Source organism: Astatotilapia calliptera, chromosome 11 (assembly GCF_964374335.1).
Source record: "Astatotilapia calliptera chromosome 11, fAstCal68.1, whole genome shotgun sequence".
Taxonomy (NCBI): Eukaryota; Metazoa; Chordata; class Actinopteri; order Cichliformes; family Cichlidae; genus Astatotilapia; species Astatotilapia calliptera.
Genome location: NC_137432.1, coordinates 18,850,226 through 18,865,016, shown reverse-complemented (window position 1 = coordinate 18,865,016; position 14,791 = coordinate 18,850,226). Strand labels below are relative to the sequence as shown.

The window sequence follows — 14,791 nt, the reverse complement described above, 5'->3', positions numbered from 1 at the left end:
ACAAAATTAGAACATATCAAATCTTCAGAAAATTGTACATCACGGAAAGTGGCCCATTTTTTTTTAATATAAAATCCATCTGGATGTAAATCCATTTGTTAGAACAGCCTTATAATTTTGTTCATGGGTGAATCAAGATGGCGCCGGTGTGTGTGGCTGCTCGTCTGTCACTGCCAAGTTTGTTCCTGTTTATATTATTTCTAACTTTTGTCATCCACGAAACAAAGTCTCTGCTAAAGTATGATCGCCAGACACTACTGGACCTCCAACCTGTGGTCCAAAATATTGTGTCGTTTAGAGCTGGTGGCAGCAACCCCTGCCCCCAGTTGTATCGGCAATCCCGGGTTACCTGTACCGGGTTCCTAGGCTACCTTCTCGGCGAAGGCGTTATCGTTGCCGGGGTAAATGAAGCGGTCGGCTGGTGAAGCTAAAGGTTTAACTAAGGAATTGTTCTGCTGTTTTCCGACCAGCACATGGATTATTTCCAAGATTGTTTGTATCTCGGCATTTCCTAGATCCTGTTGATGCCTGTTTGGTGCCTGTGGTCGGCTTTGATGATGCTCCTTGGCCTCGCTGCCCATGCCCTCCCAGGCTAAACCTCCGCCGTTAACATCATCGAAACCTGAGATTGCTGCGTCGGGTTTCTCGAGTTACTGAAACCGGTGCTCCAGCTCCAGCTCCTGCCAGGATTGCCCTGGTGAACGCCAGATCACTTTTAAACAAAACTTTTATTCTTTGGGACTTCGTCAGTTCCCGTGATCTGATTTTCTGTGACGTGGCTGAGTTTGGTGAGTCCAGTGCTCTATCTGAACTTTTACCAATGGATTGTGCTATTTTAATTCGCCACGGACGTCAGGCAGAGGTGCAGGCACAGCGACTGTTTACAAAAAGGATCACAAATGTAAGCAGTGTTTTCTACAGCCTTCGTTCTCCAGCTTCGAACTTACCTTGTTTTAGGTGAGCCGCTCAAACACGGTTTTCTGCACTGTCATCTATCGTCCCCCGAAATACAATAACAACTTCATAAATGAGATTATGCCCAACTTTAATAGTGTTCTTATTGTTGGAGATTTTAATATGCATGTATGTTGTCCTGATAAGCCACTGGTAAATGACTTTTTTAAGCCTTATTGACTCTTTTAGCCTGGTACAGTCCGTGCCTGGCCCTACACATGAGCATGGACACACACTGGATCTTGTTCTGTCATATGGTCTGCCTGTCACTAACTAGATTTGTGACTGTGCACTCTCAGATCATATGCCTGTGTTATTCAACGTTGGTTTTACACATACTGCAGTTAAATCTCGCGCTGCTGCTCGGCGCTGTCTGGTTGTTAACCCATCCACTGCCGCGCCTTTTTCTGCTGCTTTTAATCAGCTCTGTGGCCCTTCTGACTTTGTTTCCTCTGACACAGAAGAGCTTAATTCCTGGATTTATCTCTCTGCACTGGCTGCCTGTATCTTTTAAAGATAATTCTCATGTTTGTTTTTAAATGCTTTCACAATCTTGCCCGCCTTACCTCTCTGAACTTCTTCATCTCCGCACACCCTGTCGGTCTCTAAGGTCAGCTGACCAGCTGCTCCTGGAGGTACCGAGATTCAGGAGGAAGCTCAGAGGGGACGGGGCCTTTTCTATCGTGTGTCCTAAATTATGGAATAATTTGCCCTTGCACATTAGAGAGGCCCCTTCACTGTCCACCTTTAAATCGCGTCTTAAAACCCACTTTTATTCTTTGGCTTTAAACCTCAGTGAAACTTAGTTTCTCTTGTAATGAAATTATTAATTTAATTAATTATTTTACTTTTTCTTTTATTTATATCTTATGTACTTTTATTATATAGTTCCTATGTACAGCACTTTGTGTCAGCTGTGGTTGTTTTTAAGGGCTTTATAAATAAAGGATGATGATGATGATGACTACTTTTCTAACAATAAAAAGGCCACTACACTAGCCATTAAAATTGTACTTTGTATACAATATCTACACGCATTTAAATACAATATTTTATGTCATCTATTTTAGACACTAAGAATCTTTAAATCTGAACCTTTGTTTTAAAAGCTTTTGTTTTTTATGAATTCTAATCAGTTGTGAATTAAACAAATATCGATTGTCGATTTTCTTAGTTTCTTAGTTTCTTATGCGCATGATGCATTTATGCTGCCCCCGCTCAAACACTAACTGTTGTACAACTGGGTACAAATGTATTTGCATCAAAAGCAGGGCTGAACTGGTAATTTGACATTATGGTCATTTTCCCTGTGGGCTGGTGCAATTTTGGGCTGATGGGCCAGCTTGAAGGGATGCTGCGCAACAGACAGACCAGCATTGACAGCACCCCATTTGTTCAATCAAATCTCTTAATGTGATATATATATATATATATATATGTGTATATATATATATATATGTGTGTGTGTGTGTGTATGTGTATAACTCTCTTCACATTAACTCTGTAATTGCCTTCACATTTGCTCATGGCTTATTCCTACTATTTGTTGCCATTTTCAGGTTGTAACTCTGTAAATAAAAGAAAACAAAAAAATACATATTTTAGCGTTTCATCTGAAAGAGAGCTTGTTACAAGCATTATGCTATAATGAGTTTATCAAACATTATTCAGGCCAAATGTATTTCTGTTACATATTTTGAATGTACAATTACTTTCATATGTACATTTTCTAGTCTGCAGCTCTGTATTTTGTATGTTCCATCTTATTTTGTTGTTTCCCTTGTCTCGTCTCGTCTTGTCTTTTATTTAGTTTCTGTCGCCCCGTATTCCCATCCTATTGTCTTAGTTCCCTAATAACCTCCTGAGAACAGAGAGAACGTTTTATGATTTCCTACCTCTTTGAAGCTAAAAGAGCCCATACAAAAACATAAGATATCAATTGAAAGCCCAGAACGTCCTTTATTTGCCACATTAGGACTTAGTAAGGTACCTCAAATAAGTCCAAATATTATAGACAAAAAAACAAATGTCCATTACAGAGAACAAACGTACAGGGTGGTTCTCAGGAGGATACATCATCTTTTCATTTGTATGCTGTCTTTTTACTTAATTGTTTCCTGTCTTATTTCCACTGTCTCTTTCTCATGTTTCACTTTTTGTGTCTCCTTGTGAAGTCAGTCTTGTCTGTTTACTCAGTTGTCTGTCTTAAGTTAGCGTGTTTGGTCTTTGTGTCCTGCTACTTCCTGTTTTTTTGGGGGGGTTTTTTGTTTTTTTTCTTGGTGAGCTCATGCCCCTTGTGTGTTGTCAAACTTTCCAGTGTTTTCTTCAACGTAGGTTTCAGTTCCCATTTTGTGTTTTTTTCCCCCCTTTATTATACTATCTTTGCAATCAGTCTCAATAAAAAGGCCTGTTTGCCGTTAAGCTCAATTCTTGTTTGTCGTGTTTTCCTGGATCTTCACTCACTGAATCTGCACATCTTGCAGACTTTTGACAGAAGTGGATAATTAAATTTTCATATTTCACACATTCTGCAACTTGTGGGGACCAAATGAAAGTCCAGAGTTTGTGGATGTTGCAGATTCACCACCACATTTGAACCTGTGCAACTAACCAAAGGAAAGGAAGATTGCCACAGGTCACCTGATAGGATGCAGGCTTTCTGCAAACAGTCACAGTCTGACTTGAACAGCAGTTGCTTTTAGAGAGATTGTCAAACATTTGTAAAGTAATTGCTGTCAACTGATAAAGAAAGACAGATTGCTAATATCTTGCCATCAGTCTGAATGAGTGTTTGAGCACCACTCAACCCAAGTTGCTGCCATTTGGTTGTATTGTGGTTTTATTCCTATAGTAGTGATCACCTAATGAAGCTTTCTGAAGCACTTAAGGGTTTGTTACTCAAAGATTTTCAATACAGTGATCTTTGGTGCCATCTGCTTGCCAAAAGTATGAAGTATGAACTACTTCATTATGATTAACCACTCTACAGAGCTGAGTTGAGTGACTTCTTTACACTTGTAAACATAGATTTAAAAAAAAACACCATATGAAATAATGTAAAAAAACACAATCTTATATTAGGTTGGGCATATGCTTGTACTGTGAGCTCCTGCCTCTACAAGCTTTTGTAATTAACCAATGGACAGATACATTCATATATAATATACTATAGCTTATATGTATACTGGATTTCTTACGGTGGCAGCACGGTGGCACGGTGGTTAGCACTGTTGCCGCACAGCAAAAAGGTCCTGAGTTCAATTCCACCATCAGGCCGGGGTCTTTCTGTGTGGAGTTTGCATGTTTTCCCCGTGTTTGTGTGGGTTCCTTCCAGGTACTCCGGCTTCCTCCCACCGTCCAAAGACATGCAGCTTGTGGGGATAGGTTAATTGGCTAATCCAAATTGCCACTAGGTGTGAATGTGAGTGTGAATGGTTGTCTGTCCCTGTCTGTTAGCCCTGTGACAGACTGGCGACCTGTCCAGGGTGTACCCCGCCTCTCGCCCTATGACAGCTGGGATAGGCTCCAGCGCCCCCCGCAAAAAGGATAAGCGGATGGATGGATTTCTTATGTATGTTGTTCACCTGGGAGAATAATTGCTTGTGAACGAGTAAAAGAAAAATACAACACATATAAAATTCAAATTCAAAATTTTATTTGTCAGCTACACAATCATACATGGAACAACTTGCAGTTAAATGCTTATTGCTGTGCAATTCCCGGCCACTGAAAGTAAAAGAATAAATCAAGTATAAATGCTCTGGATGGTGCATGAATAGAGGTTCTTAAGCACCTTCAGAAGTAAATGGAAGTCTCTAAGTCTTTTGAGGAAGAAGAGACACCAGAGTGTTTATGTCACGGGACCATGACAGATCCTGTGTGATATGAAGACCCAGGTATCTGAAATTGTCTACTCACTCCATTAGCACACCACTGACGATGCGCTATTTTATTTTATTAAATGCATTTCATTAAAATGCATATTACACACTGTTATGTGGGCCACATTGGTGCACTATTGCTCGTAATTTCGCACCTGCTGTGTGATAAAGTCCACAATCAGCTCCTTGGTTTAGGAGGAGGTTATTCTCCTGGCACCAGTTCTGCAGGTTCCTGATCTCCTCCAGGTAGGCCTTTTCAATGTTATCAGAGATCAGGCCCACCCTCACAGTGTCATCAGCAAACTTGAAATGGAGGCATGACATGGCTAACCAGTCGTAGGTGTACAATGAGTACAGCAAGGGCCTTAAAACACAGTACCGTGCCACTCCAGTGCTGAGTGAGATAGCAGGAGAGACATGATTTCACACCCTCACTGATTGAGGTCTGTCTTTGAGAAAGTTGAGGATCCACTGACACAGTGATGAGCTGAGTCCTAGATCCTTCCACTTGGTGAAACGATTTAAGGGGATTACTGTGTTGAATGCAGAACTGTAGTCCACAAATAGCATCCTAACATAGTTTCCCCTGCCAGAGACCAAATGGCTCAGCGTCATGTGTAGCAGGTGTGTTATGGCATCGTCTGTAGAGTGATTAAGCTGGTATGCGAACTGTAGTGGATCAATGGCGTCAGTGCTACTGGGCACTACTCATTGAGACTGAGTAGACTGGGGTCACCCAGCACTTGAACTCTTCACCCTCCTGCCCTTTGAGAGGCGCTACAGGAGCCTCCTGATTAAGAACAACAGGTACAGCTTCTTCCCTACAGCTGTCAGACTCCTGAACTCTGCCTTCTGACATCTGACCCACATTAAACTCATGGACTGAACATACACACACCCACAACCAACTGAACTGAACACACACAATGGACAAAAACAAACAAATGGATAACTGTACCCTCATACACACAATAACAACATGGACTGAACCACCACTCACAACCACTAGTACTTTATATAGCCTCTGTAGGAGTTATCCACATATTCCACTTATCTTAACTGCACTACTGTAAATGCTGCATATCTAACATTTCTGGAGTCGTCACAGTACACTAGGACCAGTTGGGTTCGACCACTAGAGTAGTAATGAGTGTAGCATGTAATCAAGGCTGGACTGGGACAAAAAATCGGCCCGGGCATTTTGACTAGAGACCGGCCCACCAGGATAAAGATTGAAAATGTGACGTCATTCAGGGGTAAAACCGTAAAGGATTCTGGGAACTTGTGGCAAGAGGTACTAGCACACGCAGACTTTCAATTGAACTCAGTTACACAGCGATAAAAAGAAACCCACAAAATGGCAAGAAGCTGTTGTATTATTAACTGCAATAGCCGGTCGCATGACAGCCACGGGAAGCCGACGGGTAAAGAGATCGTTTTTTTTTTTTATCGGATTACGTCGTTGAAGAGAAATTTTTTAAGCCATGTTTCCGAAGTAAGAGCCGACGGATGGTCTGGATATACCAAATATAATGTCTCAGAACACTCCAGCTCACATGTTAGTCTGCTCCAAGCATTCCCACAAAGGTCAGTCTGTTGTAGTTAATGCGTCATTTTTCTTAACATAATTGGTGATATGGGTTACAAGCAAGTCTGGCGCTGAACAGAAATTGTCGCGCTATGCTCCTTTGTTTATTGTGCATAAATAGTGAATTGTCCTGACACAATATTGCGTTTCGCTTCTGTTATTATGGTACATTGACAAAAACATATACTTTTATTCACAGGATAAAACAGTTGTTTTGTATCACTAATTGTCCAGTGCGATTACAGCATACAGTATTATTGTCACTGCTACATTTCTGTGATGCTACCAGAAATTATTTCCACTACTAATTAATTACCGTTGAGCTCAAAGGTCCTATTAATAAACGGTTAACGAATGTGTATTTATGACGACGATTTGTGAGACTGGTAAACTTACCTTTGTTCGTACGATGGTCTTTACTTTCTACACGGTCATTTCAAGGTCCTGCACCCATCCGTCGGTAAACTGTACCTGGGCTTGTTGCAGTGATCTGAAGTTACTAAACTTCATGAGTGTATGCACTCACTCCAAGAACCGTATAATTATAAATCTGAGCGTGGTGAAAGTTGGGCAGCACGCTAACGTCTTTTGTCCACTCTGTGTGCTCATAAGGGTCTGACACTTTCACTCCTTTGATTTTTCCTCGCATCTTTTCTTTGTCTTTTCGTCGAGTCTGTCTTTGTACGGACCGGCATTGTTCTCCTTTTGTTTTGTACATTCCTTTTTTGTGCGTCAAAGAAAAAACAAGAAGGTATTGGAACCGGAGAATGAACGTTTTGCGGTGCTGCAAATGCTTGCATTTGATGCGGTACTTGGATTGTTTTGCCACGAGTTCCCGGCATGCAATGCGCGAAAATCACGTGATTGCCAAACAAGGGGGAGGGTGCATCCGGCCTCCTCGGCTGTAATTGGTCCAGCCCAGAGTCGATCATGACCAATTGGCCAATCCAACACCTTTCATTATATATACCCTTCCTAAAAAAAATAAAAAATCCATCGGCCCATAAAAACAAAAAATCGCCAGCAGCCCACCGGGCAAATGCCCGGTATGCCCAATGGCCAGTCCAGCTATGCATGTAATAAAGACCCCAGACCAGAAAATACGTTTAAATTGCCGGCTTATTATTCTGTAAAAACAGAGAATAGACAGTTGACACACATTACATAAAACATTCAACAACACATTTAAGGAAGAAAAAGAAGATATTTCCTTTCCCTTTTTAGTTCAGTCATTTTGGTTAATTTATCCTATTTATCTGAAAACCTTTTATTTGGCTTTAAAAGGATGTTATTTTCAACCTAGGTTATTGTTTTATTTATTTCAAGTTCTACGTTTGAGTTCTTTAATCTATTTGAATTAACACTGTGTTATTTTAAATCAAGTTTAGTTCTTTAGGCGCAAGATTTAATTTAATTTTCGTCTATTTCACTTTTGGATTTCAACCATTTCTTATTTTGTTTTAACCCAACAAAATTATTTACATTTCCGTTAACACCATTACAGCCTTAGAATGTAAGGTTGACCACAAATAAATTACAAAAAACAAAAAAAATGTAAAAAACTGAAAACAATTCAGCAAAAGGCTGAATAACCCCTTAAACAAACAAACAAAAGAAAAAGAAAAGCTGTCTCTGTGTCCTTTAACTATTAATCCCGGAATTATTCTGAATGGTTATCCGGTGCTTTGAGAGTCCACTGTTCTTTTGCAGAGGTGTATGGATTAATCCTACCAGCTTTTTTTTCAGCGAAAGAGCACAACGTGCAGCAGGGGGCGTTTTTCCTGCTTGGCACAGTTCAATGGGTCCGTTGGTGGCTCACCATCTTGTTTCTTGCTCAGCGAATCAAACTCCGATTCTAATTCGGCATTTCCCGATCCAAACTTTAATGGCCTACCATAACAACAAAACAATGTGCATAAACATTTGAAAATAACACACGGGTAGCCCTTAAAAAACAGTGGCTTTTTTCTGCATTTTGTGCAGCATGAGCTGTTGGAAATGTGCTATATCAATAAACTTGACCTTGACCTTGATAGAACCCCAGCCAACTCCTCATGAAATCTAACTGTCAAATAAGTAGAGGTTCTTTTGACATTTTTACATTTTCAAAAGCAATTTAATTTACAGCTCAATAATAATGTAGTAAATATTGGGATAATAAAGTGGAAAAAAGAAGGTAATGATGTATAACTAGCAAGTTATTACCACTTAATCAGCAAAAAAAGTAATTAAGTAATAGGTAATTATATCAACAATAGCTACAACTGAGCAATATTAAATTGAAATTTATGGATCTTATTCCCATAGTGCTTGAAACTAACAGTGTAAATTTAATGTAATGGGGAAGGCTTTAGGACCTGGAAGATTTAGGGGAGAGTTTAAATCGGAAGTGGTCGTGAGCTCACTTTTTCTCTCTCCCACAAAACACGTAAGCACAATAGTGGCTAGATTTGTGGTGTGCAGAGACGCTAAGAAATTGTTGGAGTGCTAAAATAAAGCAGTAAAGATTCCTTTCATGTCAGGGTCAAGCTCCCATTCAACAGAGAGGTGAGGTATCAAAAATGTTTAAGGTCATGCATCTTTTACTAAAAGAGTATATTAAATTCTAATTGTGTGATGTTCATGATATCCTGTTCTCTTTCAGTATTGTGTAACATCACACTAGCCAAGCTGCATAACAGGTACATAATTCAACCTAAGTTATGACATCATAGTACAAGCTCCTGTAAAGCATTACTGTAAATCCATGCTGGGATGTAGCCTAAATTGTATGCATTCCTATGCAGGGCGGTCTGCATGTGTGACAAATAGAATTCTATTCTATTCTATAATTTTACTTAGTCCAAGATAATCAGGACATAATCAGATGCGAGATGTAATTTTAATTTATTGAATTTATGTTTGAACTTACAGATGGTTAATTTCCTGGAAATAAATAAATAAATACTTTAACAATACTAAGTTTCTTCTAGCCTACAAGATTAACTCAACCACAGAATGCTAATGACTTCTCAGGCTACACAGGCATGCAGCAGTTTTGCTACACAATGTCACCTCAACACAGAAAATCTATGAGAAACGTTTGGAACTTTTACTGATTATAGTTTACAACATCATAACATTATTTTGAAAGGGGAAGTAGAAATCAGAGCCTCACAGCATAAAGTTGGATATGGTTTTCATGCCGTGAAACATGTATATATACGCTTTTCTATGCATCGGGGCACTCAAAGCATTTTATACAATTTGCCTCATTCACCCATTCTTACAAGGTCATTTTATATATTTCAGGAGTCCGATACCATGTACAAAATGTCTGGATTTGGACATGTTATCCTGTGCTACTATATTCTAGGTATGGCAATTTCTAAGAACAGATTAATGGAACACTTTTTAATCACAGTATAGCATCAAATCTATCTATCTATCTGTCTGTCTGTCTGTAAATATTTTGATTTTATCTTGTATATTGGAAATAGTTTGCATTTAAAATTATAATTTATTTTAAAATTATTATAAATTATTTTAAAATTATAATTTATTTTCATTTTTCTCACAACCCTCTTGCAGGATATATTTGGTGCAGCTCCAGTGCTTGGCAGGTAACAATGCCGAGTAAAATCAAAGGATTGTTGGGTTCCTGTCTTGTTATCCCTTGCAGTTATGATTACGATCAGTATCCACCGAAAAGACCAGATTGTGTAGTGTGGTATCAGGATGTGAGCAGAGGATATCCAATAGTATATGACAACTGGAACAGGAATGATGTGTTGGACATATTTAAAGGAAGAACACGTGTATATAGTTCTTCACACCATCGGACATGTAGTCTGTTGATTGACCCAGTGACCTTGGCTGATCACAGTCAGAAGCTTTATCCCTGGGTGGATCCTGAAAATGTTGGATGGAGAACCTACCCTTTCTAAGACACAACTGTAACAGTTGAAGTAGTGGGTAGGTAAATAATTTAAGATTTCACTATAAATTGATCACTATGTTGTTATATGATTATGTAAATCTTCACATTTTATGATTTAAGGCACAGCAGATCCACCGGTTATCGAGATCTTTGGGAACACAGTGGTTGGGCAGTCTGTAACAGTGCAATGCAGTGTTTACCACACTTGTCCCACTTATCCCCCAAGTCTGAGGCTCAACATCCCCCTGCGAAACGAACGTCTAACTCATAGCCGTCTATCTGATGGAAGATCCAAAACTATGGTGACAACCACTCTGTTCATAGAGAAAGAATATCAAACTGTGGAGTGCTATGTGGAACACCGTGGTGGTCGCTCTGCATCAGCATCCAGAACCTTAACCTCACAATGTATGTAGTGAAAGTAAATTGCATTTTATCCTACGCCATCTTTGATATTTAACCATTTTTAATTGTATCCCAGGCTCCATTTCAGGGCTGACTGTCAGCTCTGCATCATATGAATTTCTGGAGGGAGATCCAAATAAAGTAACCTGCACTGTTTCATACACATGCTATCGAAATATTCCAACTGTGACATGGAATTATGGTAATATGCCAGCCTCCTCTGATACTAGCAAATTATCAGGGGGGGCTCAGTGGAGGACTGTCTCCACACTGACATTTACAGCATCAGCTAATGATGATGGAAGATCGCTGATATGCTATGCACGTTTCCCTGGAGGTGAGACAAAAGAAGCAAGCATCACTCTACGGGTAAAGAGTAAGTACAAATATGTATCTAAATTTAACAGCTAACAATACACCTAAAGCTCTTACAGCATTTATAGGATTGTCCTGCATTTGTTTTCTCTCACAAACTACATCTGCAATAAAAATTATTTTACCTAAGTTTACTACATGCTTTTGAAATGTACTTTAATACTACTACTACTACTAATAATAATAATAATAATAATAGTAATAATAATATTTCCAGTGGTACCAGCAGCCATTATCAGCAATTAATCGTTTTTTTAAACCATTTATGAATATCTGAATACATATTTCAGAAATACAATGACTGACAGAGGGCTTAGACCTGATGACGGATTTGTTAGATTTCCAGTGTTAGAGGGAGTAATGTGAAAATCCTGGCATTGTCAGTAGTAGCAAATAAGCCTGTGTATGCAATGTGCCTGTCACACACGCAGAAAGGACTAGCGCAGACTGAAATCACAAGAGTTGGTTGTTTATTTCTTCCACAGTCACCAAGTGCAATATCTACAAGTGCGGGGAACGGGTCCAGGGGTTCCAAGGGTCATGAGGGAAGTTTTAGGAAAACACTCCAACACAAATACTCCTCCTCTCAGCTCGCACCAGGCCGACTCACCCACTCACGACTAACCAGGGGTAGGAAGTCCTCAGGCAGGCAGGTAGAATCTAACACAGAGACAAGTGAGTGACATGAGACTAGTTCGCGAAAATTACTCGAAGAGGCTAATGGTAAATGGTAAATGGCCTGTATTTGTATAGCGCTTTTCTAGTCCCTAAGGACCCCAAAGCGCTTTACACAACCTGTCATCCACCCATTCACACACTGGTGATGGCGAGCTACATTGTAGCCACAGCCACCCTGGGGCGCACTGACAGAGGCGAGGCTGCCGAACACTGGCGCCACCGGGCCCTCTGACCACCACCAGTAGGCAACGGGTGAAGTGTCTTGCCCAAGGACACAACGACCGAGACTGTCCGAGCCGGGGCTCGAACCAGCAACCTTCCGATTACAAGGCGAACTCCCAACTCTTGAGCCACGATCGCTAGAGAATCGGCGGTACACTAACAAGAGTTACACAATAATCCAGCGACGAGGCACCTCCAGCCAGCTCCTTGAGTGAGCGCTGATCACAGGAGATTGTTTGCAGGTGTGGGAGCCAGGGACGGGAGCCCACAGAGAAATCCGCCCCGGTGGTGCGCTGAGTGCGAGAGGGAAGAGAGAAGGGACAATAGACGCAAAAACACTTGTAGCCAGACTGGGCTAGCCGGGGAGGCACAGGGCCATGACACTGCCATTCAACACATAAGTTATTAAAGAGTTTCCTCAGTGTGGTGGAAACCAAAACAGAAGTAAAATGACATGGAACATTTAGGGATACAAGTACAAATAATGGAGGTTAATATTGTTATCTGACTTTGGGATGTGTGCACTCAAGTTGTAGTAATAAGATCACAAATGTTTTTCTGTCATCATTCTTCAAATTTGAAAATAGATGTTTTGTTTCAAGTTCATTTAATTTTAAATAGAGTGTGAGCCCTTTTTTAGTGTCAGGCATAAAAGGCTGAGGGTATTGTTGTTGCTCCACAATTGTGGGCACTCAAGTTTGAGAATGCAATAAGTCAAGACTGAAGTCATCTGGTTCAAGTTCACAGGTCAACTTTTGGAAAATCACCTGGGGTTTTCAAATTTATACCATACCTGCAACATCTAGGAGGCCGGGGGGTAGCACTGGTGGATGCCAATATTTATTTATTTTTTGTTAAGATCCAAAGTGCTTCAAAAGTATTTTCTCTTTTGCAGGAAACATACTCAATCAGGGTTGGTCCTTCACTGCTCCAAGCACCATAACTGGGTTGAAGGGATCGTGTCTCATCATTCCATGCAAATTCTCCTACAAAAACTCACAGCCTAATGACCTTCAAGTGATGTGGTACTTGTACCAAGGCAATGGATTTCCAGCTGTATTTAAGCAAGGAGGGAATGTTATTAGTAAGTTTGATGGTCGAACTAGTTTAATTGGATCAGTGGTGGAGCAGAACTGTAGTCTTAAGATTGAAAGGTTGGAGATGTCACACAACCGTGACCGACTTTATCCATGGATAGATAAGAACGCAATTACTTCCTACCACACCAAAGGTCACTCATTTTATGATGGATCTACTGAACTTATTGTTTCAGGTAAGCATTCATTAATTTCTTCAATTCAACTTTAATTCCATTGATATACATCCAAGTTACTAGAGAAAGTAACCCTTACCATGACAAACTGAGTCCTCTCTGATTTTTAAAAAAAAAATGTATAATGCCACAATCATAAGGCCTTGTGGCAAAAGCTTCTGTGGTTTGAAAAGAATCTTCATTTTATATTTTCATTATTTATCATTATTTTAGTTTTGCGCATGTATAACTTGAAATGATTTGCCTCTGCATCTAAGTTGTACTAAGAACAAGTTGTACTAAGAGAGTTTTTTCCAGCACAGTGTTGTCTAAACCCAATAAATGTATTTCAATAACACTTAAAACAACAAAACATTAAGAGAGGCACAAAAAATAATTTGGAGAATTATTTACTTTCAGCTATCTGTATTTTTTTCTTTCCTATCTCTTTTAACTAAGTTTGTTTTATTACAGTTAATAACTTCTGCAAAGTTGCTGTGTTGCTGTAGCTCTCAATTTTTGCTTTGAATTAACAGAACATGCACCAGAACCACAGTTGAGCATTATTGGTATCCTCAGAGTGGGAGAGCAGGGCACTGTGTCCTGCAGTGTGCAGCATACATGTTTCTCTGCTCCCCCAACCTTAACCCTAGAGGGTTTACCTGGAACAAACCAGAACATGGACACTCTGGTATCTGAAGGGATTTGGGAAAGGAAAATAGTTCAAACTTGGACAGTAGAAGAAGAGCACCAGAGTGTAAGTTGTGCTGTTAACTACCTGTTGGGTCTGTGTTTCCACAAACCCCGCTAATTCTAGAGACTTATTCATCATGAAGAAAACAAGACAGTCGATCGATCGATTACTTGCGCAAGGGAGGCCTCTCATCTGTGTCCAGCACGACAATGACCCCCGATGATGGCCTCCTCTCGCTGCCTTTTATTAACAAACTTCAAACAATAGTTTACAAAACACCTCCCCTTGCAACCCCCTTTGGTTACAAAGACAAGGCACTGTATGTAAATGTATATGTGTGAACTTCTGTAAGAATGTGTGTGTGTGTGTGTGTGTGTGTGTTAGACCTCCTGCTGACCAAAGGGTCGTAAACGCAGGAAGCCTACATCAAAAGAAGCAGATCTTCCAGATAGGATGTATCTGCAATAAAACATTACAGCCCCCCACCAGAACCTCGAGAATCTGGGGGGAAGGACAGTGGAGTTTCATCAGTTAAAACACTGTACAAATGGTAAACATAAAAATGACAAACATCTAACAGTTCAACTCTAACACTACCCTGCGGGTCAGAGTGCCAAAAAGTCGATTCCACTGAATGCTGAATGTGAGTACCATGTGATATATTCAATGTGCAATATATTTCATGTACTGAACTTAATGTGAAATGAAAACTCTTTATATCTCAGGCTCCATTTTGCCATTGAATATTAGCTCTACATCAGATCAAACACAAGAAGTGAACATCAGCATGAGGGCAAAGAGTAAGTATAAATAGTAATTATCT

The 14,791-nt window shown here is 40.0% G+C and overlaps 1 long non-coding RNA gene across 1 annotated transcript in view; it reads right to left on the bottom strand.

Moving 5' to 3' along the window:
• LOC145431794 (uncharacterized) overlaps positions 1-14,791 on the bottom strand; it is a 132,753-nt gene that overhangs the window by 40,446 nt on the left and 77,516 nt on the right. The gene's annotated exons all lie outside the window — the stretch shown is intronic.